Source organism: Carlito syrichta, unplaced genomic scaffold (genome assembly GCF_000164805.1).
Source record: "Carlito syrichta isolate Samal-C Ts95f unplaced genomic scaffold, Tarsius_syrichta-2.0.1 Scaffold35222, whole genome shotgun sequence".
Lineage (NCBI taxonomy): Eukaryota > Metazoa > Chordata > Mammalia > Primates > Tarsiidae > Carlito > Carlito syrichta.
The window spans coordinates 14,881-37,920 of NW_006979318.1; positions in this window are offsets into that span (position 1 = coordinate 14,881).

Sequence of the window (23,040 nt, forward strand, 5' to 3'; positions counted from 1 at the left end):
CAATACATTGTTGCCTGGTGATATTTTATCCATTTTGTCATTCTATGTCTTTTCAGTGGTGCATTTAGTCCATTCACATTCAGGCTAACTATTGAAATGTGAGAGTTGATCCCTATCATGAGGTCCTTATAGAGTTGTTGCTGTTGTTCCTGTTTGTTTGTTGTCTTTCTTTTGGTTTTGGGGTTGGTTCGTGTGTGTTTTTAATCTTTTTCCTGTACTCTTGTGAAGAACGTTGCTGTTCTTTTTTCCTTTTCTTCTGTGTAATACTTTCTTAAGTGTTTCTTGTAGAGGTGGTCTGGTGGCAGCATAAATTCTTAGGGATTGGATATCTGGGAAAGATTTTACTTCCCCCTCACTGATAAAGCTTAACTTGGCTGGATAGGTTATTCTTGGTTGAAGTTGTTTATCTTTTAGAACTTTCAAGATAGGGCTCCAAGCTCTCCTAGCCTGAAGGGTTTCTGTAGATAAATCTGCTGCTATTCTAATTGGTCTTCCATGGTAGGTAATCTGGCCTTTTTCTCTTGCTGCCTTTAGGATTTTTTCTTTTATACCTACTTTGTTTAGGTGAATTATTATGTGTCTGGGAGTTGGTCTTCTCATTTGTTGTCTTGCAGGGGTTCTCTGAATCTCTTGTGTTTGAATTTTCGCATCACTGATGAGATGAGGGAAATTTTCTTGAATAATCTCATGGAATGTTTATTCCAGGGTGGACTCTGTCACTCTTTCTGCCTCAGGAAGTTCAATTACTCTTAGGTTCGGTCTCTTGAAGTAATCATTCATCACTTGAAGGTTTTATTCTTTAAGCTTCTTTTCTATATTTTTGACAGTTTGGGTTAGTGCTATGTTTTGGTCCTCAAGTTCTGAGATTCTTTCTTCTGCTTGGCTAATTCTGCTTTACATGCTTATCAGTTTGTTAGTTATTTCATTCACAGTATTCTTTACTACTGTTATCTCAGTTATCAACTCCTTTCTAGTTTCCTCTTGTGTCTCTTCAATTCTTTTTAATCTCTCCATTGATGTCTTGATATCTGGGTTTGTAATTGAGACCAGCCATTCTGGGGCTCTTCATTGTTTGCATTCTGAAGTCAATTTTCTCAGTGTCTGACCTCCCAGGGGTCTGTGAGAGACCCATATTCTTCTTTTGGTTTATCTTCACTTGTGTAGATTTTTCTCTTCCCCTTTCTCTCCCCTTCTTTAATTCTGTTTTTCAGGGAATGTGGGGTTGCTTTTACTTCTTTTTTGTTCAATCTCCTGTTCTTCCTTACGCACATCCTCTGGCTTTGTTCACTTTTGAGGCTGGACTGTATGTTGGGGCTGTACTTTTTGCAGTTTTGAGATTTAATTGAGGGGGAAGGTGTGATTCAGAATCTATCTGCAGACCCCAGTATCCACCAACAGGTATATGGGCACACTGGAACCCACTTCCCACTGCCTTACAATCTGTCCATGCAGTGGGGTTGAGGTTTGCTCCCTGGAACCAAAGGAGGTAAGAAAAAGGAAAACAATGGAAGAAGGTGGGGGGTCAAGAGGAAGTTGGAGAGAGAGAAGAGTAAGAGGGAAAATGGACATACATACCAACTAATGAATGAAAAGAGACACAAGGCCAGAAAAGAGTAAAAAACAAATAAGAGTCCCTAAAGCATACCAGTAATCACACAAAGACAGTCCAATAAATTCATGCCTTTTTATGTGCTTTTCCCCAACACAAACAAGGAGTCTAACTCAAAAAGCAAACAAAAGTGAGCAGAACAAACAGTCAAAACAATAAAACAAAAAATCAAAATAAGAAACCAGACTAGCTCTGGAGTCTACTGAGTGTCTAAAGTCTCTTCAGCTCTGATCTCTAGCCTCTCCCCCTTGCAGGCAGATAGACTTACTCATAGGTTGGGTTGGTTTCCTTGGCTTGTTGCCTGAGAGATCTGCCACAGGACTGAGTTGCCTGTGTCTGATTCAGCATAGGGGAGGGCCTTTTGTCTCCTGTTTGGCGAGGTTACCTTAGAAACCAAGGTGGAGGCTGCTCGTAGATGGGAGGGGCAATGCAAATCTCTACCTGGGAAATGGCTGTGGTGGGCAACTCCTGTTCCACCAATCCTTTCTCTCCACTCGACCTTTCTCTCTACTCGTCCGGTCTGTGGATGATCCACTATGATGGGTTATGGTGGTGTGTGCCTGGCATTGGCACTGGGAATCAGCGATACAGCTGGGCATTGTATCTGGTGTGCCGACAGAGGCCTGGGGTGGGGTCGGGGGCCTGGAATTCCCTGGGCTGGAGCTGAGAGCTCAGAGCAGCTGTTCAGCACCTCTTTAAGATGTATTGTTCCCTCACAAAACCATGGGTTCTTAACTCCCAACTTGGAGGCCAGGCAGAGCTGGGTGGGTGAGTCACTGCAGGTCTCTGCCTGGTCACAGGACTCCAGCTGTTCTCTGGTTCGCTGTAGTCAGGGGTGAGCTGGGGGAAGTGGAGTGCTAGACTGCTGGATGCCTCAGCCAGAGCAGGGACCGGAGCTCCAAAGGGCAGGTGGTGGGCGGTGGCAGTGGCCCTGGGCCCCCCACAGGGCACCTCAGCCAGGAATGGAGCTGGTATCTCTGAATGACAGGCACCCCTGAGTGACAGTGGCTTAAGATAGGGCTCGGTGGGGACCTGGAACCCAGGGTGGGGGCCCAGAACTCCATGGCCTTGGGTGCTTCAGTCCGGGAGGCAGTGCAGAGCTCAGAGGCACAGGTGCTGGGGACCTGTGTGGGCAGCAGTGGCCCTGGGCCTGGTGGGGTGCCCCAGGAGGGAATGGAGTTTGTAGTTCCAAGGGGCGGGCATGGAGGGTCTCCATGGGCTGCCACGGTCCAAGACTGGACTGGGCACCCAGCCAGGAAGGAAGCTGGCAGCAGTTGAGTGCCAGGCAGATCAGTGTAGCCAGTAAAGGAACCCATATCTCCACAAGGTGGTATCCGAGGGCCTCCACAGGTGGTGGCGGGCAGCTTAGTGCTGGGTGAGACAGTGTAGCCAGGGAAGGAGCTGGGAGTTCCACTCCACTGTTCCTGGGGTGGAACAGTGGCTGCAGAGGGGCTGCAGTCGCTGGCCATATGTGGGACCGAGGGTCTCCAGACCTCGGACAGGCGTGGCTGGCAGTGGGCAGTGGGTGGGGGAAGGAAAGTAAGAGTCTTTATGGGAACTCACTTTTGGAGAATCTCACAGTCCCATCTGTGCCGTTGCCATCTTACCAGAACGCTCCAATTTTATTTATTGTAGAGACGAGTTCTCTCTATATTGCCCAGGCTGGTCTCAAACACCTGGACTCAGGTAATCTTCTTGCTTTGGTCTCCCTAAGTGCTGGGATTACAGGCATGAGCCATCATGCCTAGCCTCTCAAAGTTTCATCATTTAGTTTTTCCACTTAGATATATAATTCACCTTGAATTGTTTTCATGTATATGAGGTAGGGTAAAGTTTATATTTTTTTATCTGGATGGAACTTTCTTTCCCCTCTAAACTGTAATACCACCCTTGTTATAAATCAAGGGTTAATCCATACGTATCTTTGTTCTCCCCTTCCTATTGTATTTCAGTGGTCTATTTAATTAGTCATGGCCAGGCCCAGTGGCTCACCTGTAATCCCAGCAGTTTAGGAGGCTGAGGCAGGCAGATTGCCTGAGTCCAGGAGATCAAGATAAGCCTGAGCAACATAGCAAAACCTTCTCTCTACAAGAAAAAATTTTTAAAAAAAATTTAAGTCATGAGTTGGGGCGCATTCCTATAGCCCCAGGTACTTAAGATGCTAAGGTGGAATGATCACCTGAGCCCCGAGGTTGAGAATGCTATAAACTATGATCATGGTGATCACATCACTGCACTCCAACCTGGGCGACAGAGTGAGACCCCTAGCATGTCATTGCATTGCAGGTTAATCACGTCTGGTTAAATGATTAGTTGGAAGTGCCTAAATTTCACAGTTAAATGAATTTTGAAATATGAAAATTTCCTTTGCCTTTTCATCAAAGTCCCTAAAGCTCTATTGGAAATGTACTTTCAGTTTGGAAAATATATCTACTGCAAATTTGTGTAGTATTAATGAGCTTATTTCTTTCTATCTTTTTTAATTTTTAATTTTAAAGATGTGGGACACAATTCAGGATTAGATATACAAATGTTCATTATGCAGGTACCCTTGTTGATGAGGTGTGCCATCCCCCTTCTCCTGGCAGTTTCCCATTACTGCCAATCCCAACTTCCCCCTTCCAGGAGCTTATTTCTTGTTTTAACTTTAGCCATTAGGGGAAGTGTATTAAGCTGCTTGCCATTCTTGTACAATTCAAAAACTAATTGTCAAAATGACTTTAATTCAATGTAAATTTCACATATAAGTAATGCTTTGCTTTGAAATTGTAGATTGAGTTTATTAAACAACATTATAAAGTTTGCCACAAAAGCTAATGTCTAGAGCCATTCAGTATTTGATATAGTAATTGAAGTGGTTCTTAGTGTTCAAAAAAATTGCAATTTCAGCCCTAACTCAAAAAAAAAATCACAAAAAATTTTTACCACCTCTAAACCATAAAATGGTTCCTTGATAGGGAAAATATGAGTATTCAACTTCTATATCTGACAAAAAGTCTAGGACATGATAAAGGTTAAATCCACAGAGCAAATCAAGTTCATTGTTGTCCTACTGATTCAATATCACATAATAGATTCAAATATTTTTCTCAAAATACCTGTGGATGAATACTTCCATGAAAAACTTTAAACAACTTACATTTTCACAACCTTTGAATATTGGTTCACAAATGGCTTTTTCCACTCCACATGTTTTTACCACCATCAGCTCTACCACATCCTAGGGGATTCCACTCCAGTTTTTACTGAATTAAGGGTTTTCCCAACTTCTCTGAAAATACCCTCATCTGTAGTTTTTCTATATAGGCTATAAAGAGTCTAATTCTAATTTCACTTCAAATTTGGCATTGATTCTGAGTAAACAACAATTGAACAGTAATAATAACATCTGTGAACTCATTCAGTCAAGGCAAACAACTTGAAGCCATTTGCCTTGTTCTTTAATTGGTTATTGATATTGCTTCTCAACTATTCAAACATCCATAAAGTTAAAAGTATTAAATAAATTTTCTCTAGACCCTTTTCCTTCTCTCCTGAAATCAAACAATTTAATTAGTCCACCACTGGTAAATGACTTTCGTCATGTGGCTGACAGATGAGTCACTTGGAAACTTACTTTGGTTCTGGTCTCCTTCACTATTTATCTTTATGAAGAAATCCTTTGGGGATAAAATATTGGTATACAATTTTTATTTTTTCTGATTATTGCTTTCCTGGTAGTTGAGAATATCATAATGAATGTTTAATCTGATAAGCGGATATATACAGTAAATCCCCTACATATGAACCTTCAAGATATGAACTTTCAAAGAGGCAAACATATGTTCACATGTCCAATCTCCTATTGCTGGTGATCCTTCAGCTCTATCATTTTCTACTTCTTCTCCCTCCAGTAACTCTTCTTGCCTGTTCACTCAATGTTAGCCCCTGTATGCCAGCTGCTGCACTGTACTGTACTACTGTACTTTAAAAAGTACTGTACTATAAGATTAAAAATGTTTTTTATTTTTGTTTTTTATGTATTATTTTTGTAAAAAGTACAGTACTATATAGTTGACTGTGTTAGTTGGATACTAGGTTAACTTTGTTGGACTTATAAACAAATTAGACTTACAAACATGCTCAGAATGGAACTTGCTCATATAGACTTACTGTAATATATTCTTATAGCACAGTTATAATGTAATTACATAATAAATACAACATTTTACCATTGAATCTGACAAAATATTCCACACTTTGCTGTTTCTTTAAAACATGACATTTGGAGTCCACTTTTCTCTTCCTTCATTTTTTCAACATGATGGGTATGCACTGATAAAAAATAAAATAAAATGTGGTGTGATGGTACATGTGACACTTGACAGCTATCCAGTCATAGCTACATCACTGTGATTTATAGTGCACCAAGTAGCAGTGCAAATTGCTGAGAGTGCCACATATAATCTCTGTTGCAACTACTCAACTCTGCCATTGTAGTATAAAAGCAACTATAGGCAATATGTAATCTGATGAGTACAGTTGTGCTCTAATAAAATTGTATGCATAATCACTGGAATTTAAATTTTATATAATTTCCATATATCACAAAATATATTTTTTCCTCAATTATTAAAAAGTATAAACACTACTCTTAGCTTGAAGGCTGTACAAAAACAGACCGCAGACAGATTTAACCCATGGGTCATAATTTCTCAACTCCTGAAAAAGATGGTCATTCAGAATAGTATGTACTAAAATCAGTTTTGAAGAACTCTACTCCTGGGAAATCTTTCTCAAGAAGAAAAAGTAAAATAACTTTACAGAAAGCTATATACTATATCTCAGTTGTAGATTCATACTGCTGATATTAAACAATCTGAAAACTTCTGCAATACAGAAACTCATTATCTTTGCCTAACACATATGTAACAAAACCTATTTGCCATGGAATTCTTATTTACACAGAATTTCTATTTGCATGCCTTAGAACCATGGTGTGGTATATGCTTTGAGAAATGTTGATAAGGTCCAGTATACGAGGGAGGACACCCCAAAATGGAATTGTTTTTGGAGGATGGGCTGCTTGTAGCACAGAATTTCCCCACTAGTTCCCTAGTGGGGAAATTCTAGGAACCCATGGGCATCAGTGTACCAGCTAGCTTTGTTATGAGAGGCTACAGTCAGCTTTAGTGAATATTTTTGGAGATCCTTTTGATGTGTTTGCCCATTTCACAACAGGTGATTTATATGCACACCTGCCCACAATGTGCAGAGTATTCAGCAGTTTTTGACCAAAAACAGCCTGACCCCTGTGCCCCACACTCTTCATCCACCTGATCTCAACCAGAGCGACTATTTGTTTCCCAGATGAATAAAGTCCTCAAAGGGAAACATTTTGTCAATGTGAAAGAGATAAAATAAAAAACAGCAGAAGCACTCAAAGGTATCAAAATTAATGAGTTCAAAAACTGTTTTAAGCAGGGGAAAAATGGTATATTTCATCAAAAGAAGAGTACTTTGAAGGTGACTGAAGTTTAAACATGTAAAAATAAATACACAATTTTTAATATATAAATTTTGGGGGTTTTGGGGCTTCCCCTTTGTACTTTTACAAATTAGTAAATTGAAGTAACACATTTTTCTTCTTTTAGAAAAGGGCTGGCCAGGCGTGGTGGCTCATGTCTATAATCCCAGCATTTTGGGAGGCCGAGGTGAGAGGATTGGCTGAGCCCAAGGGTTCGACACCATTCTGGCCAACTCGGCGAGACTTCATCTCTACAATAATAATAAAAAAAAATCAGCCGGGTGTGGTGGTGCATACCTGTAGTTCCAGCTACTTGGAAGGATCACCTGTGCCCAGCAGCTGGCCATGAGTGTGCCACTACACTCCAGCCTGGGCAACAGAGTCTCCAACAAAAAAAAAGAAAGAAAGGAAGGAAGGTATACGAGCATAAAGTGAAAAGTCTTCATCACATACCAAACCCTAGGCACCTACATCTTCTTTCTACAGGAAATCCTTGTTTACATTTTCTTGTACTCCTCAAGAGCTATTTTGTGCATATAAAAGCAAATCTGTGTGTGTATTGTGCATGTGTATGCACACATGTACAAGTATACGTTTGTATAAACATTGAGAATAGAGGGGTACATACTAGGTACACTTTGGGCATATTGGGTAGGAGAAGGAAACTAAGAGATGAAAAAAACTATTAACTTTTTTTCAATATATATGCATGATTTAGCTGGTTGTGATAGACACATATCTAATCCTAGTCAAGAGTTCAAACTTATGAAAGATAGACTACCTACTTCATTACATTTGGCTAATTTCTTATTCGCTCTGTGTTTCAATTTTCTCATTTATAAATGGGGATACTAATAGTTTCTACTTCATAAGGTTTTTGAGAAGATTACAGCAAACAATTGATGAAAAGTGCTTTTAATTTGGTGCCTGGCATATATCAAATGGTTAATAAATGTTAGCTATAAAAATATGTACTTCAAACTCATGTTTAGAAAACCAGAATGATTCCTAAACATGCATCCAAATGAAACTAGAAAGAGACAACAAAATTCATTTAGAGAAATGTATAAAAGGGACGTTTTAAGAGTAGTATAAATTCCACACTTTTAACTGTCCCCCTGCTCTATACATGATGAATTACAGATTCAATTAACAACAAGAAAAAAATAGATTCATGCATGTCCAAACACAAAACAAGTATTTCTCTGGCTCAGAAAAAGAAGACAACAAAATAGTAAAGTAGCACTAAGTTACATTCTTGCAGATTTCTAGATCTGGAAAGCAGCTAGGGGATACTGGGAATTTTTACTCCTTTGATGTAACAAAAAGCATTATATATATGGCATAGGACCATGGCATAGCTGGGCTCTCTGTGTGAAAATAGTTGTGATAACTGCCTGAGGTTACTGCTTATGCAAATTTGTATAAGTTCATTGTTGAGGATGACATAAGCAGAGAAAACTGCACAGAGACCTGAGCGAACCTACATGAAGCTATATCCTGAGCCAGCTGCCACGTTGAGGCAGGAGTTTCTAGCCACTGAGACACAGTTTTGGACTAGGGTCCTAGATGAGAGGGAAGAAATCACAAAACTGTTAGACAGAGGGAGATGACCACAGAAAGAGGCAAGGGGGAAAAGTTCTCATTGAAAATGAATCTGTAGATGAACATTCCAAGGCACATAAATAGGTCTATAATCTGGAAAGAAAGAAGGGATATTCTGGAGAAAAACTTACTGAGGAAGAATCCACAGAAATGACTTCTGTCTGGAGAATGCTTGCTGTACAGGATGAACCTGAGCATTGTTTTTCACAGTTTTGACCCAGAAGATGAAGAATAAAGTTTATGTTTAGTAGTAGTACTTCATACAAAGCTGAAACCCTCTTTAGTATCAAGGTGAATTAGAAATACCAACATATTCCTCAACTACTAGAGCTGTTAAAAAAATTATATCTATATCTATCTATATCTATATCTCACACAAATACACCAGGGGGTGCCAAAAATGTATATATTTTAAGAAGGAAGAAACTATTAAAATTGTGATATTCAGTATACACTGATAACAAAGTCACATTTGACTTCTACAATTACACGAGGTACTCAAAGTAGTTACCATCAGACACTTCTGATTATGGTGAATATCTTAACATCTCTTAAAATGTGTATACATTTTTCGACACCTCCAAAATATATTTATATATATGTCTTAGACTTTGGCATGTTGGGGCTAGGAAAGATTTTTCCTGAGAATTTGTATTTACAAGCTTCCTCTCAAGCAGGTTTGCAGTGTGAGTTCATGTTATTTTGGTAGTCTAAAAGCCTCAAATCACGAATTTAAAGTGGCAGTGAACTAGTAGTGCCTTCAGATGCTTGACACAATCTAAGGAAACTTTGTTCATTCCAAGCTTCTAAGAATTACCATGGGAGGACAAGTAACACATTAGAGCACAATAAAAATCACTAAAGATTAAGGAAATAAGGCCCCACAGATGAGAACAAGTAGAAACAACAGATCACAGAATTAGACCTGAGAAAATTTTAGACATGGGAATACTCAGATATAAAGCAAAATAATTTTCCTTAATATGCTTCAATAAATAAAACATAAGCTGGAAAATGAGTAAATTACAGGCAGAGTTGACGAAAGAATCAAAGAGAATGTCTACAATGAAATATATAATAGCTGGGCTCGGTGGCTCAGCCTGTAATCCCACGCCTTTGGGAGGCTGAGGTGAGTGGATTGCCTGAGCCCGCAGGTTCGAGACCTGCCTGGGCAGCGAGACTTCGTCTCTATAATAAATCAAAAAATCAGCTGGGCATGGTAGCGTGTGCCTGTAATTCCAGCTACTTGGAAGGCTGAGGCAGAAGGATCGCCGGAGCCCAGCAGGTCGAGGCTGCGGTGGCCAGGAGCAGCCACTGCACTCCAGTCTGGGTGACAGAGTGGGACTCAAAAAAAAAAGAAAAGAAATATATAATAATTGAAATTTTAAAAATTCAATGCATAGCTAACAGCAGATTAGATACAGATGAAGATAACATATTAAAAGGACTAAGCAGACCCATATTCCAGAGTGAATAAGGAAGAAAAATGTTAAGAGTCATGAAGAATGTAATTTAAAAAGTATACCATAAGCTTAATTAGAGCTTTAAAGAGACAAAATTGCTGGGTACAGTGGTTCACACTTGTAATCCCAGCAATCTGGGAACCCAAGGAGAGAAGGTTGCTTGAGCCCAGGAGTTCCAGACCAGCCTGGGTCACATAGTGAGACATTTGTCTCTACAAAAAATTTAAAAATTAATCAGGTGTGATAGCGTGTGCCTGTAGACCCAATTACTTGGGAGGCTGAAGCAGAAGGATTGCCTGAGTCCAGGAAGCTGAGGCTGTGATGAGCCATGATTTTACTACTGCACTTCAGCCTGGGCAATAGAGCAAGATTCTGATTTAAAAAAAAAAAAAGACAGATGGAGTAGAAGCAATATTCAAATAGATAGTGGCTGAGAATGTTTCAGGAAACTGCAATTCCGAAGATTTAAAAACTTTAATAAATCAAACAGAATAATGAATAGAATGCCAATCATTTCTGATCTGCAAATAGTTTGTTCAGCCAACAACATATTGACCAAGACAAAAAAGCAAACAGATTTTTACATCAAGCACTGAACCATTCCTAGCTGTCAATAGTGGACTGAAACTGACTCATAGCTGCCACCTTAGAAGGGGCATGAACTCTTCCATGGGCAATTGAATTGAGATGTTTATACTTTGTTTACGATGAGGTTAAAAATAATTGATTAACTTTAGACATTAATAAGTTAAGGATGGTAGAATTTCTGAAGTGACAAGCAGAGATTAGAAAAGCTTTTACTTCTTTTATGTAACAGGGAAAAAAGTTCCCCACATGTGGCAGGGGACTACAGGTATGCCTTCTGTGTGGTAACAGTAGCAATCACTACTAAATAAAGCCATGATGAAATTTACTCTTTCTTAGACTCAAAAGAGGCTGATAACTGCTATAAACATGTTTTTGCTTTATTTACACATTTTTGGACAACCTTTAAAATTCAAGAGATCCCATAATCCATTCTGAGCCTGTATTGCATTGGCATTCTGGACCTAGAATCGAGTATCAGAGGCCACGTTTAGAAAGGAGTATATGGTCTCAAGTGGAATTTAAGTATTTTTAGGCCCCTGTTTGGGAAAGGGGTAAATATAATTAACTCTAGACTTTAATCAATTAAGGACACATGATGTAAGTACCTAAGAGTAACCACTAAAAAATTAAAATAAAAATTTAAAGGGAGTATAGGGTATATATGCTCCTGGACTTATCATGGGGTCATGTCACAATAAACCCACAGTAAGTTAAAAAATCATAAGCTGAAAATGCAATTAATACACCTAACCTACTGAACACCATAGTTTAGCCCAATCTACTTTAAACATGTTTAAAATGCTTAAATTGGTCTACAGTTGAGCAAAATCATTTAACACCTATTTTATAATAAAGTGCTGAATATCTCATGCAATCTATTAAAGTATTGGAAATGAAAAACAGAAGGGTTGTATAGATACTTAAACTATGTTTTCTGCTGGATGGGCATTGCTTTTGCATCATTGTGAAGTTAAAAAAAAATTCTAAATCAAACCATTGTTGCTGGAGACCAGCTCCAGCTGGGTTCAGGGTACTCCAAAGGTGGAGACGGCATCAGCGATTGGGGGGAAGGAGAGAAAGAGAGAGAGAGAAAGAAAGAAAGAGACTGGACTCCGGTCTAGTGCAGAAGCAATGTAAGTTATTGGGAATTACAACGGGTCTTTTATACACAAAGTCCGATGTGGGAGGGGCATCCCCCACCCACCAGAAACCTTAATCCATGAAAACTTAATCAATGATTGCCTTTAAACCCTTTTCATACGATAATCTTAAAATCCCATAACAAAGGATAACCTAATCCGTGACTGACATATTCTATAAACCTTTTTCATCGTAAGCTGATTGATTTATGCCAAGTTAAACAATTCTATAGAAGCTTAAGTATTTACTTTACAAACGAAAGTGGCCCATCCCAGAATGTTTGGAATGTGGCCCAGTCCAAAGTTCAGTGGGCTACCTGCAAGTAACCCAGCCGCATTCTTTCAACAAAATGGCTGTCTTCTAAAACTATATTCTACAATTTACACCTTCAGTAAATCCTAAGATCATGACCTAGAAGCCAGTGACCAATAATAAGGCTCTTAGATGTGACACGGGTTTGAATTATAAGTTGTGTGAAAGCCAAAACTGCAGTTTGTGGAAGAATGGGAGCAATGAGATTCTAAAGTTAGCTTGTGTTCATCCCGGTCTCAGAGTTTTTATGTTTTGAGCTCACAGGAGTTTAATCTAGTTAGTGCTGAGTAGAAAGGGGGAGAAAATGGGGTCAACAGCTCCGGAACGCATCCTAGTGGTCTCGGGGTCAACGGCCCTTCCTGATCCCTAACGCTCAGTGGGCCTCTGGGGCCGGCTCCCAACACATTGTAAGTTGGGGACCATCTGTATATAACTTCTTAAACTAGTAGAATATTTAAAAATACAGATGAGGTTCACGCCTATAATCCCAGCATTTTGGGAGGCCAAAGTGAGAGAACTGCCTGAGTTTATGGGTTCCAGAAACTCAGGCAACTTGGCAAGACCCCATCTCTACAATAAATCAAAAAATTAGCTGGGCATGGTGGCACGTGCCTGTAGTTCCAGCTACTTGGAAGGGTGAGGCGGAAGGATCACCTGAGCCCAGTAGGTCAAGGCTGAGGTCGGTGGTTGTGAGCGTGCCACAGCACTCCAGACTGGAGGACAGTGAGATTCCTACTAAAATAAATAAATAAATACAGATAAGAAAAATATTCCAAAAGAAGATAAAAATAGCTGGGTGCAGTGGCTCACGCCTGTAATTCCAGCACTTTGGGAGGTGGAGGTAAGAGGATTACCTGAGGTCAGGGGTTTGGTTTGAGACCAGCCTGAGTAACATAGTGAGACCTTGTCTCTACAATAAATCAAAAAACAGCCAGGCACGGTGGCACATGTCTGTGGTTCCAGCTACTTGGAAGGCCAAGTCGGAAGGATAACCTGAGCCCATCAGGTCACGGCTGCGGTGGCCGTGAGTATGCCACCACACTCTAGTCTGGGCGACAAGAGTGAGACTCTGACTCAAAAAAAAAGATAAAAATAAACAAAAGCCAGGATAAATAGAATACTCACAATTGATCATACTATATAGTGGACTAAATGTTATAATTAAAAAAAATTCTGATTGAACTTTTAAAATATATGTATATACCACAGAAAGACTAAAAGAATGATGAAAAAATATATATCATGCAAATACTAACCAAAAGATTTGTGTAGTTATCTCAAACAAAATAACTTTAAGCACTACTAGAGATAAAGGTTCAATTCACCAGAAAAATAAACTAATCTGTATATAATCACAAATTTTTAAAAGTTTATAAAATTACTGCTAAAAATTGACAAGCCTACCACCACCAAGAGGGGTTTTAAAAAATTTCTCTCAATATCAGCAAGACCATAGAAAATTTAAACAATACAGCTATATAATTTGTTCTCAAGTGTATACCTTCTGTTCACAGAACTTCTTTTAGCATTTTTTGTGGGACAAATCTGTGGTGATAAATTCTGAAAAAGCCTGTTTTGAAAAAAAAAAAAGTGTACTTGTCTTGAAGAGATGAGGTCTTGCTATGTTGCCCAGGCTGGAGTATAATGGTTAATATAGGCATAATCATAGCACCCTTCAGTTTTGAACTCCCAACTCCAAGCAATTCCCCCACCTCAGTCCTGGAGTAGCTGTACCTGTATTCTAAAGGTATTTTTGCTGGGAATACAATTCCTGGTTAACAGGTTTTGTATTTTTGTTTGCTTTTGTTTTTCCCCTCTCAGCACTTGTAAGGAAATCTAATATCATCCTTATCTTTGTTCTTCAGTGTGTAACATGTCTTTTTCCATTGGTTGCTTTTAAGATTTTATTACTTTTTTTTTGGAATAATTTGTTGCCTTCATGTAGTTTTCTTCATGTATCTTGCATTTGGGGTTTGTGGAGCTTCTTGGATCTGTAAGTTTATAGTTTTCATGTTTGGAAAACATTACACTACTTGAAGCTATCCGACAGCTCACTGTTGCTCTTTCCTTTTCCTTTTTTAATTAGTAAAATCTTTTTTCCTGTTTCATCTCAGATAGTTCCTATTGTTATGCCTTCAAATTCATTGATCTTTTCTTCTGCTATGTTTGATCTGCCATTAATCTCATCAGCATAATTTTTATCCTAGGTATTGTAGTTTTCATCCCTAAAAATTTGTCTTTTAAATTAATAACAATTTTTTCAAGATATAATTCTATGAACTATTCTAGTGTCCTCCCTAATTCAACATCTGTTCCAGCTTTGACAATTTCCTCATTATGGTCATGTCTTCATGCCTCTGTGTATGCCTAGCAATCTTTGATGGGATGCTAGATAGCTTGAATTTTACCTTTATTGGGTGCTCAATATTTTTGTATTTCTATGTATCTTGGGCTTTATTCTGGGACACGGTACATTTACTTGGAAATTACATGATCCTGCAAGTCTTGTTTTTATAATTAGTTCGTTGGGTACAGAGCAGTACTCAGTCTAGGGCTAATTATTTCCATATAACTGAAGCAACACCTTTCTGAGTTCTCTGCCCAGTGCCCCATAAACTAAGTTTTACATTCTGCTTAATGGAAATATGCATGGTTTATGGCCCTATTTAAAGTGCTAAGCACCGTTCCTTCTAATTATCTTAGATTGTTCTTTCCCTAGTCTCAGATAATTTCTTTACACACAATGCAGTACTCTGATGAACACTTCAGATCTCTCTGAGCAGCTCTCTTCTTGATCCTTTGAACTCTCACTCTCTGGGTCTCTTTGGCTCTCAGCTCTTCCTTGTTAATTCAAGGACTCTTCAGCTTTTGCCTCAGCTCTCATTCCCTGGCTATGGCTTGGAAACTCTCAAGACAATAAGTTGAGTTAATCATAGGGCTTACCTCATTGTTTTTCTGTCTCTCACGGATCACCATTCTTCATCCCTAATGCTATCATTGTCTCATGTTTTCTGTTTTAGGTGGGAGGGGAAATTCAGTCCTTACTACTCCAAATTGGCCAGAAGTGAACATACTAAAACTATTTTTTACATTATGCAATAAGATGATTTTTAAAAATCCCTAAGGGGACTAATATTATGAAATTACTATGCAAGAAGATAGCTTGCATAGTAAAAGATAGAAAATGCTGAGATAGATCTAAAAAGGTCAGAACATGCTAAGATGAGTCCTTAGGCACTGGCATAAAAAGATTTTCATGATATTAAGTCTATCAGTCAGGACAGGTTAGAATGGTATAGTAGTAACAACTCCCAAATCTCAATGTCTAAAAGCAACAAAGATTTATTTTTCTGTTCATTATAATAACTCAGGTGACAGAGCAACCACCATCTCAAACATTGCCAGTAAACAGATCAGAGGAAAGACAAAAATCTAGAGGGTCTCAAATTGGCAATTTAATGTTACAGTTCAGAAATGACATGTCATATTTGCCCACAATTCACAATCCAGAACTAGACAGATGGTCCCAACAACCATGAGGAAATACAATCCTATTATGTGTCTGGTTCTCTAGGGACAACCACCATTATATGGTGAGTAGCAACAATGACTGTCACAGACCACCTTTCTGGTTAATATTCAGTATCCTCTTTACAGTCAAAACATCCTCTCTTCTTAAGTGGGATAACTCAAAAGTCCCATTGACATCAAATGGCATCAAAAGTCCTACTGGCATCAATAGCATCAAACTCAAAGTCTACTATCTCGGAAAGGGAAAGATCAGAGACACACAAGTCAGTGGTCCAAAACAATTCTCCACTACAATTCCCTCTACAATGAGGATGCAAAAATTACTGATTAGAACCCAATTCTGCTCATTGGGAGGGAGCCCTATTTATTGCTGTCCAAGGCTCTGGATTCCATCATCCCTAAGTTCTTTTTCTTATCCTTTTTGACCACATTTGAGATGGACATTGGGACCAATTTGGGGATATTTGGGGACCAAGCAGACTTCTCAGTCTGTTACCTTCTATAGAAAGCTGGAGCCCATAAGTCATTTAAAATCTGTCATATTTCTTTTTATTTTGTGGAGACAAGTTTTTGCAATGTTGCCCAAGCTGGTCTCAATCTACTAGGCTCAAGCAATTCGCCCACCTCAGCCTCCCAAAGTGCTGGGATTACAGGCATGAGCCACAACGTTCAGCAGTCATATATTTCTGATCCAGGACCATGGTTTATTTGACAACTCTCTCAAAAATTTTATTTTCTATTTATGATTTGAGTCAACAATGTGCCAAGAGGCACATCCATAATTTTAAAAGATATGTCCCCCCATTCCCCTCAACTCCTCCTCACACATAACTAGAGTATCTTGAGCCCATCAAGCATTGGTGGCAGACTGACACTTTAGCTAATCTGTTTGCCAAGCTGCTTTGCTAACTGGAAAAAAATATCTGGCATTAGTATTTACAAATTCCTGACATATTACTATTTCAGATGTGTGAATTAAGACAAAAATTTCTGGGAATTCTCAGGAATCCCTAAATTATACGACAGAGAACCCCCCAAAAAACCACAATTATCTTTCAGAGGGCAGGCCCCTTGTAGTACAGGCTTCCCCTGCTAGGTAAGTATTCTAGGAATCCATTGGCATCAGTGTATTAGCTAGCATTGTTGTGAGAGGTTGGGTTTGGCTTTGAATTTTTTTTTTTTGGATAGTCTTTCAATGTTTGCCCATTTCATGATGAGTGATTCACAGGAACAACATGCTCACATTGCAATGAGTGTTCAGCAGTTTTTTACCAAAAATGGCATGACCCCATGTCCCACCCTCCCTATTCACCAGATCTCACCCTGAGCGATGTTTTTGTTTGTTTCTCTCCCCGATGGAAAAAAGTTCTCAAAGGGAAACATTTTGTCGACGCAGAAGAGGTGAAACAAAAAATGGCAGAAACACTAAAATAAATCAAAATTGACAAATTCAAAAACTATTTTGAGCAGTGGAAAAAGTATCTCTGTAGGTGTATTGCATCAAATGGAGAGTACTTCAAAGGTGACTGAAGTTTAAGCATGTAGGAAGAACACAACTTTTTATAATAAATTCCAGTTTTGGGGGGTCTCTCCTTGTATAGAATCTCCATTCTCTATTTTTTGTAACAGTATACTTAATATATTTTTAAATAACGTTGAGTGGCTGGGCTTGGTGGCTCCATCTGTAACCCCAGCACTTTGGGAGGCCGAGGCGAGTGGATTGCCTGAGCCCCTGGGTTTGAGACCAACCAGGCAACTTGGCGAGACCTTATCTCTACAATAAATCAAAAAATTAGCCAGCTGTGGTAGCATGCGCCTGTAGTTCCGGCTACTTGGAAGGCTGAGGCGGAAGGATCGCCTGAGCCCAGCAGGTCGACGCTAGGGTGGCTGTGAATGTGCCACTGCACTCCAGCCTGGGCGATGGAGTGAGACTCTGACTCAAAAATAATAACTGTGAGTGACCATAATAAACACTGAACGATTTATCTGTGATAGTGTTTCTAAAATTTTTTGTTAAAAAAGACACAACAAATAACATGGTTTATTAATACTATGAGCCAATATATTATGACAGGATAATATATTTTAATATCATTATTTCTACCTAACATATTGATAACAGAAATGAAGGAAACAGTAACATAAATGCCAAATAAAAATCATTTCAAAAACTGGAAATACCACCAAGATTTAAGTTATTCTCAAAGTAAAAATTTAAAGCACACAAAGCATTAATTTCCCTACCCAGTTGTCTTTATTTTGCAACAAATATTTCAGATGAAAAAAAAAATCTTTCTTTTTGCATTGATAATTAAGTTGAAAAGTAGTGTCCAAAAATGTCCTCGTTAGTGTTAGGCTACATGTTGGTTCATAGATGCTCTTTTCCGTTTTTAATAATGAAAATATTGTGTCTGTTTGCCCAGATTTTGGTCTTACTGTTGCAACTGATACTCCTCTTACTAATTTAGAGTTGATTGTAGCAGGAACAAGAAAATGCAGGAATAAGAAAAGAAAAAATAAGTTACTTCCTGCTTCTTTGAGCTACTCTTTTCACGGGCTTTTCACCTGGGTGGGCTACATGTTCAAACTTTTGGCAGAATCCAATTAAGAAGATGATTTTGTAAAAGCCAATCAGCAAATAGGACATGCAAACAAAATAATTATGTAAAACCAATCAGTGTGTAACAAGTAATGCTAACTGCTGCCTCCAACTACAAAATATCCAAGCAAATGGATAATGCCAAACTACTACTTTGTAAGGGAGACAAAGAAACTAAAATGTATATAAGGCAATGCCTCCTTGCATCCAGGGCTCAGCCTTTGGATGCGAATCGGCTGAGCCAGTGCCTGCAGGAATAAACGCTGTTTCCTGGCAAAGTAACCTCGGTGTCCCGTCTCTCTCTGTAAAGATTCTCACTACAAGATCAGTTTATGACTCCTTTTGGAATGTTCCACAATTACACCTTCTTTTTTTTTGCATTTCTTGCTAAGGTTTTTGCCAAAAACAGTATTTATTGAAATAACTATGAAAGAATTTGCATAAACTAACCATAAAAACCTACTGATCTTTATTTATTTATAAACAGGGTGTCACTCTGTCACCCAGGCTGGAGTGCAGTGGCACAATCCTGGCTCACTGCAGCCTCAACTTTGTGGGTTCAATTGATTTTCCCACCTCAGGATCTCAAGTAACTGAGATTACTGCTGCACACTACCAGGTCCAGCTAATTTTTTTTAATTTTTTGTAGAGATGAGATCTTAATGTTGCCCAGGTTGGTCTCAAACACCTGGACTCAAGCAATTCTCACAACTCGAACTCCTAAAGCTCTGGGATTACAGTATGAGCCACCACACCCAGTTGATCTTTATTATATTTACAAGAATTACTTACCCTTAGCGGCAGATGGGATATGAACACATACTTACAACATGACAATGACTATAAGTAAGATTGAATGATTAGATTGTGACCACTCCCTTCTACAGCCTCCTGTTCCTGGAAATGTTGACCCTACCCTAGAACTCAACAAGTCAAAAGCTCCTGCTTTTGAGCTTGACTACAATGGATTCCTTCAAACAGTAATGGCGCTAAGTTAATTACTAGGCTTTCATACCCCCTAGAATACTTTTCTCTGTTTCAACAATTTCTTGACTAATTTGTCTTGAGATACTGAAATTACATAAATTTCCTTAAAAATGCTGTTAGGAATTTCCATACAGAAACACTATGGGACTGCTCCTTAACCTAGTTAGAAGGTTTAACTGTTACTGTAATTTTTTTTTATTTAATTAAGCATTTTATTTAATTAAGCATTGTTGCTTAAAGGTCTTTTCCTTTCAATGGCTAGGGATGAGAAGTTGTTGCCTCTTTCAACCTTGCATGTATTTTAATTTCTAGACTTTTTTTACTCACTTGCAACCCTACCATTTTTCATCTGAGTTCATTTCTTTCTTAAACTATCTTGTCAAATGAAGCTAACATAGTAATCAAAATATACCATTAACATTCTGTCATCCAAAGTTCCAATAGAAATACAAGTTCATTTATTTGCCTTCCAAATATTACAGACAACAGTTTACCCAATCTTTCACCACAGCAAAATGTGGAACACCTCATATAGCCTCACATCTGTCACCTAAGTCAATGTAATAATTTAGTTTAGGTTTCACTTTTTTTTTTTTTTTTTAAGGCAGCACTCCACTTTCAGGATTAATTCCTGTATTATGCTGCAGAAAAAATAATTTTTTTTTTTTTTGAGTTGGAGTCTCACTCTGTCACCCTGACTGGAGTGCAGTGGCCACTTCAAGCCACCGCAGCCTCGACCTGCTGGGCTCCGGTGATCCTTCCGCCTCAGCCTTCCAAGCAGCTGGAACTACAGGCACGCACTACCACACCTGGCTAATCTTTTAATTTATTGTAGAGATGAGGTCTCACCAAGTTGCCCAAGCGGGTCTCGAACCCGCGAGCTCAGACAATTCACTCACCTCAGCCTCCCAAGGCACAGGATTACAGGCTGAGCCACCGAACCCGGCTGAGAAAATAATTTCTTAAATGCAGTAGTTAAAAATGCTTATTTCTCTCTCAGATGCTCATCTGAATAAACAGAAAGACTTTGTTCACAGTAGTGCCTCAAGAACTCAGCCTGATGGAACAATCACCATCTCAAATACGACTAGTCACCATGCCAAAGGAAATAAAAAGAGTTCTAAAGAGTTTCACATCAACAAGTAAATGCTCCAAGGAAGAAGTCATTTTCACTCACAATTCATTAGCCAGGAATTATTTACATGGCCACATACTGGAAAAATGATGAATAATAGGAATTAAAATCACATTTGGTTTTTAAAAAGTAATTATAAAATTTAAGAGTCAAAGAAAAAAATTCTAGATGAGTAAATCCTCAATTCTTAACGCTTATGCTGGGACAAGAAGCTTTTCACTAGTGTTGTGGTAGGAGAATTTTCAGTTTTACCCTGAAAACTTGAGAATTATTTTAATACTTTTCTATAAAGATTATATTCATTTACTAAAATAAGTGTGGATATTTATTTTTTAATTAAAAAAGGAATACTCTTCAATCCAAAAAAGTATACACTTAGAATTCTAGTCCAGGTAATAAATAAATGTAGGCCACCAGGCATGATAGCCCATGCCTACAATCCCAACTACTTTGGGAGGGTTAGGCAGGAGGACCACTTGAGGCCAGGCGTTCAAGACCAGCCTGGACAACATAGAGAAACACTGTAATCAATAAAAACAAAAATTACGTAGAAAACGTAAAATGTGTGCCAAATTTATAAACTAAGTTTCACTGTAGTGTTTATAAACTAAAAGAATGATTATAAGACTATGACATAACTATATAAAAATATAAAGCAAGGGCTGGAGATAAACTGTAAATACTTTAGACTTGTGCACCACATGGTCTCTATCTGATAGAACTATGCTGTTGCAAGGCAAAGTAACAACAAACAGTATGTCATTAAATGTTATGGCTGTTCTAATAAAAACTATGACCAACTGTGGGTCATAGTTTGCTAGCCCTTAGTATAAAGCAATAAAAATGTTTTCAAGGCAGTGGAAAAAGACTTAAAATACTTTAAAGTTTAAACCTACAGTTTATAGTTCCCCAAATCACAAAGGATATGATTCACTTGATATTCAGGTGAGAAAAAAATCATTTTTAAAAAGATGTTTGAGGGTGGGAGGAAAACATCAATAGGGGCACCTGATATCAAACCAGGCAAAGTGGGGACCAAAAGGAGGCCCAAACTTTCCCTGTATGATGACCATTTGTATCATACCCTACATCTTTAAAATAAAAAATAAGTAAGTAAATAGATGTTGTAGTGGATGAGTAATATAGTCAACTCCTCTATTCTGTTTTTCGAAAAATCAAATGACCTGGGGCATTTTCTAGGGAGCGGCCACCACAACCTCAACCTGCTGGGCTCCGGTGATCCTTCCGCCTCAGCCTTCCAAGTAACCGGAATTACAGGCATGCGCTACCACGCCCGGTTGATTTTTTTGATTTATTGTAGAGATGAGGTCTCGCTGCCCAGGCGGGTCTTGAACCCGTGGGCTCAGGCAATCCACTCACCTCAGCCTCCCAAAGGTGCGGGATTACAGGCTGAGCCACTGAGCCCAGCTAAATATATAGTTTAAAAGAAGACTAAGAAATGATATAACTGTATAGGACACTTACCATGAATGATGGAGCTTGCAGGATTGGAAGTTGCTCTGGGTGAGTCAGCGAGTGAGTGGAGAGTGAATGGGAAAGCCCAGGACATTATCGTACACTACTATAGACTATAAACACTGTACACTTAGGCTATACTAAATTTATTTAAAAATATTTTTCTTCCTTAAACAATCAATTAACCTTAACTTACAATAACATTTTTTACTTTATAAATTAAGAAATTTTAAGCTTGACTCTTTTGTAACAACATTTTGCTTACAATACAAACATATTGTAATGCTGTACAAAAAATATTTTCTTTATATCCTACACTATAAGCTTTTTCTGCTAAAAATTTTTTTTGTTTTAACTTTTTTGTTAAAAACTAAGACACAAACACAAATATTAGCCTAGGCCTACACAGGGTCATAATCATCAAGAAGTCATCAGGCAATAGGAAATTTTCAGCTCCATTATAATCTCAAAGGACCACTGTCATATCTGTGGTCTGTTGTTGACTCAAATGTCATTATGTAGCATATAACTGAACTTAAAAAATAATTATTTCTTTGTAAGTTTAGAAATAGGTAAATTAAGTGTTTCATTTCTTAGCTGAATAAACAAATCAGTGTTATACTAGTCTAGTAAAAATGAAACATTTGCAATCCTCTTTTACTGCATGTATACATACAAAATTCTTATTTTATTTAAGTGAGTACAAGTGAGTGGTCTTGGAGTGACAGAACAAAAATTACCATATCAACCATGAAATCAATCAGTTACATAATAGAAGACTACCAAAATGCAATAATATTAAAACTTTTGTAATTATTCTCTGAAGTGTATTTTTAAATTATATGCTGCCTTTCCTATTAATAAAATGATTCCCTAACCCTTCTCTTGAGATAAAAATCTTCAATTCCTACTGAAAAAAAGAAATCTAGGTCCTCTTTCTTTCTTTCTTTTTTTCTTTTACTCAATGTTCAGCCTATGAGAAAAAGGCCCTCTTTCTTAAGGTTAAGAAGTTATTGGCCGGGCTCGGTGGCTCAGCCTGTAATCCCGCGCCTTTGGGAGGCTGAGGTGAGTGGATTGCCTGAGCCCGCG